Source organism: Triticum dicoccoides, chromosome 6B (assembly GCF_002162155.2).
Source record: "Triticum dicoccoides isolate Atlit2015 ecotype Zavitan chromosome 6B, WEW_v2.0, whole genome shotgun sequence".
Lineage (NCBI taxonomy): Eukaryota > Viridiplantae > Streptophyta > Magnoliopsida > Poales > Poaceae > Triticum > Triticum dicoccoides.
This window is the reverse complement of record NC_041391.1, coordinates 259402071-259408802: the sequence shown is the minus strand read 5'-3', so window position 1 is coordinate 259408802 and position 6732 is coordinate 259402071. Positions and strand designations below refer to the sequence as shown.

Sequence of the window (6732 nt, the reverse complement as noted above, 5' to 3'; positions counted from 1 at the left end):
AATTTTTAATGTGGAATGCTACCTAGCATAATCTTGATCATATGTCTAATCATGGCATGAATATTAAGACACGAGTGATTCAAAGCAATAGTCTATCATTTCAAACAATACAGAGGCTAGCCAACTCGCTCCCACGGTGATCCCTCGATGTCATGCATTCGCGACCGTCGGATCGTCCTCGTTCTGAGCCTGGGCCGTCAGATCTTCACGTAAATCTAATATTTACCTGTCGGTATGTTTTTTTAGAGTATGACTGGAGGGCTCGTTTCTAGCATCTATCGACTGGGTGAAACGTCGCGCAGGTGCGAATGGATTTTGGCCAATCCTCTCCTCGCGCGCGGCGTGCTTCCAGTCGTGGAACCCTAGACCCCTTTCCCCAATCCCACGGCCGCCTCCATTCTCCCGTGCTCCACCCCGAGCGGGCTCCGTCGCCTCCTCCTCCTCCTCCTTCACCATCCCTTCCCCTGTCACAGCTGCATTGGGGAGGTTGGGTTTTCTCGCTGGGGGGGAGGAGCTGGGGACGGCCAGGAGGCCAGTGGCGGGAGGCAGCCAAGCCGGCCTGCCGTCTCTCCCCCGGATCTGGTCAGCGGCCGAATTTCTAGCTGGGATGAGGAGTTTGTCCTCCTGCGGCGCTCGTCATCAATGACAGCCTGGTCTGCAAGTCGCGGCCCTCCTATGTCGGGCTACACGATGGGTCTTACCGAACAGCGCTGGCCAGCAGTAGGTAGAAACCCTAGCCACCATGCTCCTGCGTGGGCCACAACCCCACCCTTCTCCTCCCACGTTGCTCTGCTTATTCCCTTGATTCCCTTTTCGTTTTTTTTGTTATTTGACTAAGTTGCCTACTCTGATGCTTGGGTCAGGTATTTGCAGGTGCTAATCTTCGGTTTACCACTTGTCGCTTTGGTCTGACAGGTTGGCGATTTCTCCATGCTTTCATTCTCATATCTTCTTGTGTGTGTGTCACATGTGCTTACATCTAGGTCGGATCGATCTATTCTCTTTACAGGGTGCTAGCAGCTGCAGTTCTGTTCATTTGGAGGACACATATGGCAAACTGTGACATCATGGTATTCTTTTCCTTCAGATGCTTTATCTTCATTTTTTTGTGTGTATCCATGCCATGGTTTGCACATCATTTTCTCATTGGTATGTCTATAGACAGGCTTCTTGTTCTTTAGAGAACTGAGTTGGTGATGTTTATTATTGTTAGTTGCTCAGAGTGATTGTTCCCATCTAATTTTGATCAATTAATTACTTGCAGGTGTTTATCTAACGACCTTATATTCCGGGCCAGTTGATTCCTTTTTTAGCCAAGGCCATATTTATATCACATTTCTATACTTATGCATCAGATTTTCTCCTATTAGTTATGCAATTGAGGCCTTTTTATTTCTTCAGTATCACTATGAGTATCATGATAGAGAGTTAATAGTTCACTCACTGGACACAATATTTAGTTGGCATATTGAGGGGCTCACACCCTTTTATGGATGGACTTATACCATGAACCTTTGAACAGATAGCAGTTGCTCCGAGTGATTGTTCCCAATTATTCTACATTTTAATTGTATCGGTTGGGCAACAGCGAGTGCCGGTGAGTGCAAGCATGTGTTTCCAGAAGCGTCCTCTCCTACAAGGTAGGCAAGGACGACGTCATCGCCCTCGCAGGTCTTCCTCCCATCCCTTTTGCTCCCCCTCCCATGCCTCCTCACCTTGCCTTTGAGTCGGACGCAATGTAAGGCAGCCCGCATGCAAGCTCAAGCTGGAGGCGATGAAATCCCTCTCTTGTGCGAGAATCTAACTTCTTATTTGTGCAGTGTTCTTTTGCTTCTATGTACCGTGCCATGGTTGTGCTCTGACCAAATCGTTCCCATTTGTTTTGCAGGTTCTACGATCTGTTGCATCTTTGTTCTTCTCGTTAAGGTTAGCTGCTCTATTTCCTAGGTACACGTGTATTATCGTTTATGTGGGTGCTATCATGGTGCTTGGTCTGCTGATCATTTTAATGTTCTGGATCTGGGGTGTGGCTGTAGGAGAGGGGAGGTGGCCAATGACAGGGAGAAGGAGCAGGCCGTCGAGGAGTGCAAGCAGAAGGGTAAGATGTGTATTTTGTAATATTTTTACAGACGATCTTGACTGTTTTGCAACATGTATTGCATTTCCAGGGATTATCCTTTTGCTTATTTAGTATTTCCTATGTTCTCTGAAGATTAATTTTGGCCCATACAGTTTCCGGTGATTCACCCGTTCTTTCTCTCCCCATGCCGCCTCCTCCCTTCGGCCCCGATTCATCGGCGCGTGCAGACACCTTTCCTTCTTTGAGTTCTCCCCTCTTTTTCGTAAAAGCAAAAAGAAGCAGGAGCAAAACGAAAGTGAACACCATACAATGGGTGGGATGGACATGTTCACATAGTTGCTCGCAGGAGTGAATAAATTTGAGGTTTTGTGATATTATACGCTAATATATTTTTTGTTTGTGCTTTGTTCAAAAAAATCATGTCATGATTTAGTTTAGATCTATGCAGTCACAACCATATCTTCAGTTTAGGTCACTATGAAATTTTATTTCCTTGCCTAATAAGTGTGATTAGAAAATAATTTTAGGCCAGATTAACTATACGCGTTGTACTCTGTATAAACTATTTTAGTTTTATAGTAATTTTTTATTTCTCTCTTTAATTTTGTCATCAAACACATCGAGACACTGGAAGAAATAGACGTGTTGTACAAGGAGTGGGCTTTACAGTCTGGTATTAAGCACCGGATAGGAGTTCCTTCTTTTTGTGGTGAGCTCACGTTCATTTGAGATCCTATGGATATTACCAAAATCCTGCCTTATGTTTGCACAATTGGCAGTTTCCAACCTTAGAGGCTCAGCAGGTACTAAGTACACCACAGGAAATGCAGATGCACTCTATATATTCGGTCATTCATGTTTTACATCTTATTCTCATGCCAACATCCATTTTTCTTATATGCATGTGGTTTCCTCAACCTGGAGTTAAATACAGGTTGGTCACTGAAGGAGCTTATATACCCCAGTGGCATTGAATGAGCTTATATCACTCAAAACATGTGCAAAGGAGCTGGCTTTCTTTAAGTAGCATTAAGACCAAATGTTGAATTAGGGTTGGTAGAGCATAAGATTAAAATTGTTCAGACATATGTAACCTGTAGAAACATGGAACATAGTGTCTCCTCTCACCATGAGAATGTTAGTATTAAATAGTAAATTTACGATCCTTGCTGATATTCACTAATGATAGTTGGTAATGGCAGTCGGTGAAGGTATACAAAATGAGCAACTCAAGATGCCAAATTTGGTTCATTGTTTAGGCCTCAGGGTCGGTGGTCGCTAAGAAATACAAAAATGTGCATCATTTCCTTCAATAGTATCCCCATGGTGGTACATAAATAAGATTGATAGGTTCTTTCTGTTGATATTTGTGCCTTTCCTGAGGTAGCATCCAGTCTAACAACAAGGTGGCCATAGGCCATGTTTTGTTTTGTCACTAGAAGCAACATCAAATCAAATAATTTCCCTTGGCTAGCACTGGTAATCGAATCTTAAGATGCCAATGCTTTGTGGGATGCTTAATTAAATGTCGAGCTCGTCGATACAAAGAACATGTCAGGCTTTAGTTCAGTTCAATTCAGTAATTTAATATTAGCACCCACATCGTACGAACAACACAAAGAGGGCATGGTCGTACTATGCAAGTGCAGTTGGTTGGCAGTTGGCTTACCTCGGCGTCTTTGCCGCCGGCCGGGAGCCTACTTCGCAGCGGCGACGCCGAGAGAGCGGTGTAACTTGGCCGGCCAGGGAGTCCTCGGTGGGGCCGAGTGCTGACTTTAACAACAAATAACCATTAATTTTGCTCAGTTCATGAGCCAATTAGCACTGAATCCCTGTCTCTGCCACTTGTTTGAACATCCCTCTTATGATAATCTGAACAAAGCGGCCAAAGCTATCCTTCGGATCACATAGACTTCATGGTCGACATAGTACTAACTCATTGAATGAATTTGTACATAACTCAACTTCTTCCACTAGTGTTTGCCTTACTTTTTCAGTATCTTACATACTTAATTATAGGTTGGTCGGATCTGTTGTATGAGGTAGGCTTCAGGCCAACGGAAGATGATTTATCGGATGACTGCCGCCACAGGTCTTCGGGGTTCCGTGTGCACCTGTGACATTTTGTATAAATTTGGAGGTATCCAACTCCATTATCTACAAATTAATTCCTTGCTTGCATCCCTTATTGAGAAGCCAGATGATTATAAATTATTGCAATCGTTGTTGCCAATATGTCACATTACGGGTTCTTGTTGATCTTTGTTGGTTAAAATATGCGTTGCTGTGACCTTGAGAACATTTTTTATCTTATTACTGCAGTTTTGTTTTTTCACTCAAACATACAGTGGTTAGTGTTGTTAATCCATACATAGCTGTATTTGTTTATCTTATTACTGCAGTTTGTTTTTTCTTATTACTGCAGTTTTCTAGGCATAGCCGGTCCCAAGCCCGGGTAAAGGAGGAGGGTTGTGATAGGCTTGGCGAGCCAACGTAAAAACTAGCCAGTCCCATAGGTATGAAACCCATTTGAGCGAGAATAGTACTAGGATGGGTGACCTCCTAGGAAGTCCTCGTGAAAGGGTTTCATATCTAAGGGTTGTGATAGGCTTGGCGAGCCAACGTAAAAACTAGCCAGTCTTTTGGGTATGAAACCCATTTGGGCGAGAGTAGTACTAGGATGGGTGACCTCCTGGGAAGTCCTCGTGAAAGGGTTTCATATCTAGCCTACCCCAACTTGTTTGGGATAAAAGGCTTCGTAAGTAAGTACTGCAGTTTTGTTTTTTCACTCATACAGTGGTTAGTCCTGATGTGTTTTTGTTTTACACCAGCATATATTTGGTCCAGAGATATTTAATTGTTTGTCTGATAAGATAATATTTTACTTCTTTATGGAGCACTCTTATGGCAAGCACATTTTTTCTGAATGAACTGCTGGTTGGTTTTTTTCTCCATAAATACGATAAATTACCATATCATATGAAATGTTAAGATATACTGAAAATATGCCCTGTATGATGGTGGTTTGGCATTTTAGAATTGTTTTGGGCAATGCATGTTTGTATGCATTTTTTCTTTTGGCCCCTTGAAGGCTTCCATGGTACGCATCACATCTTTAATAGTTTGCAATTGTGATAAAAATTGATGTGCTCATATCTTTAGTTTTTATTACACGTGGAGATAATGCCACAACTCTTGCTGGAATTATACTGTCAACTTATGCTGAATTGTTTCTTTGTATGTAGGCCACACGTGACAATTGCTATATCTATTGTGTTCTGTCACCGTTTTTACCTTCGTCAATCTCATGCAACAAATGATAGACGAGTAAGTGTTAGTCAATGACTAACTATAGTCCAATTTTTAAATATTTGTTGAAGTGCAGCTTCTAACTTTATAACATGTAGATACTTTATTTGAGTTTATAATATTCTGTTTTTTGCCTCATAGTTTAGTTTGAATAAAAATAACAAATAGTTTCTATCTCCATGGTTTTCCAGTTTGGTGATTGTTCTCTCCATACAGAGGCATTAATAGCTAATAATACACTTTGTACTTCTCCAGTCCAATAGAAGTTGGCGCTGAAGCTAGCATCTGACTCTGAAGATGTTAAAATAACTTGTACTTTTGTGAACTACAGGGGGTGGTTATAAAAAGTAGGTATTTTCTATGAGGATAAGATGCACAAATGTACATCCTCTTGGTGCGATGTGGGGATTTTAGATTAGAAGAGCCTGAGACCTTGTTACTAAATAGCAGTTCACAGGTGGGCACACCATTTGATCAATTATGCGGGGTTAAGGGTTTATCATGAATATTTTGGCTGGTACAGCTCTCAAACACCCAGCAGAGTTGATTTAGGCCCAGTTACTCTTAAATTATTGAACGTGAAAGCATTTGAAAATCACCCTATCCATGAAGTAGTACCAAGCGTGTTTACTGAAATAGGAGTGCATGTGATTTCTTGTGTTCTTATCTGCAGCAGAAGTGGTAATGGTGTGATTTTCCTCTATATGTCTTGACAGAATATTAGTATTCTATACAATTTGTTATGCAGTTATTCTTATTTTTTCATGGCGAACGGGTAAATGAAGTCTGAATCTAACATCTATACAGACAATCGCTACTGTTTGCATGTTCCTGGCTGGAAAAGTCGAAGAAACACCTAGGCCTTTGAAGGATGTCATCCTGGTTTCTTACGAGCTTATTTAAAAAGGATCCTGCTGCTTGTCAGAAAATCAAGCAGAGGGTAATGTAATGGATCCAATTGGATGCTTCTTTTGCTCTTTGGTGAACCTTTTTCCCTTTACAAAAGTTGTAGCATGTTCATGACCTGATTTCACCCTATAAATCTTGTTGTTCTTATACAATAACAGAAAATAACTTCGCCAATATAGCCAGTAGAAGGCTGGCTATTTCTATCAGAATCCTAACCTTTTCTCATCAGTATATCATTTATTTTGGAATTGTTTTGATTGCATCATCATCTGCTGAAAAGTTTACGAGACTGATAATGATCTAGAATAAAACTATATTCTAACCTACGAGGAGGCTGGGTACGTCTTCTAACCCGCAACAGACTATAGGCAGCGGGAGCATCGGTCCCGCTGCCGGTCCACACCATGGGCGCAGCTTGGTCGAGCTACAACGAG

The 6732-nt window shown here is 41.9% G+C and overlaps 1 long non-coding RNA gene across 1 annotated transcript; it reads left to right on the top strand.

Moving 5' to 3' along the window:
• Positions 1 to 298: 298 nt before the first annotated feature.
• LOC119323586 lies at positions 299 to 6523 on the top strand. Its single transcript, XR_005156408.1, has 9 exons — positions 299 to 724; positions 864 to 915; positions 1010 to 1070; positions 1265 to 1671; positions 1889 to 1926; positions 2037 to 2098; positions 4100 to 4220; positions 5326 to 5407; positions 6197 to 6523. It is a non-coding gene; the product is annotated as an uncharacterized LOC119323586 (long non-coding RNA).
• Positions 6524 to 6732: the final 209 nt, after the last annotated feature.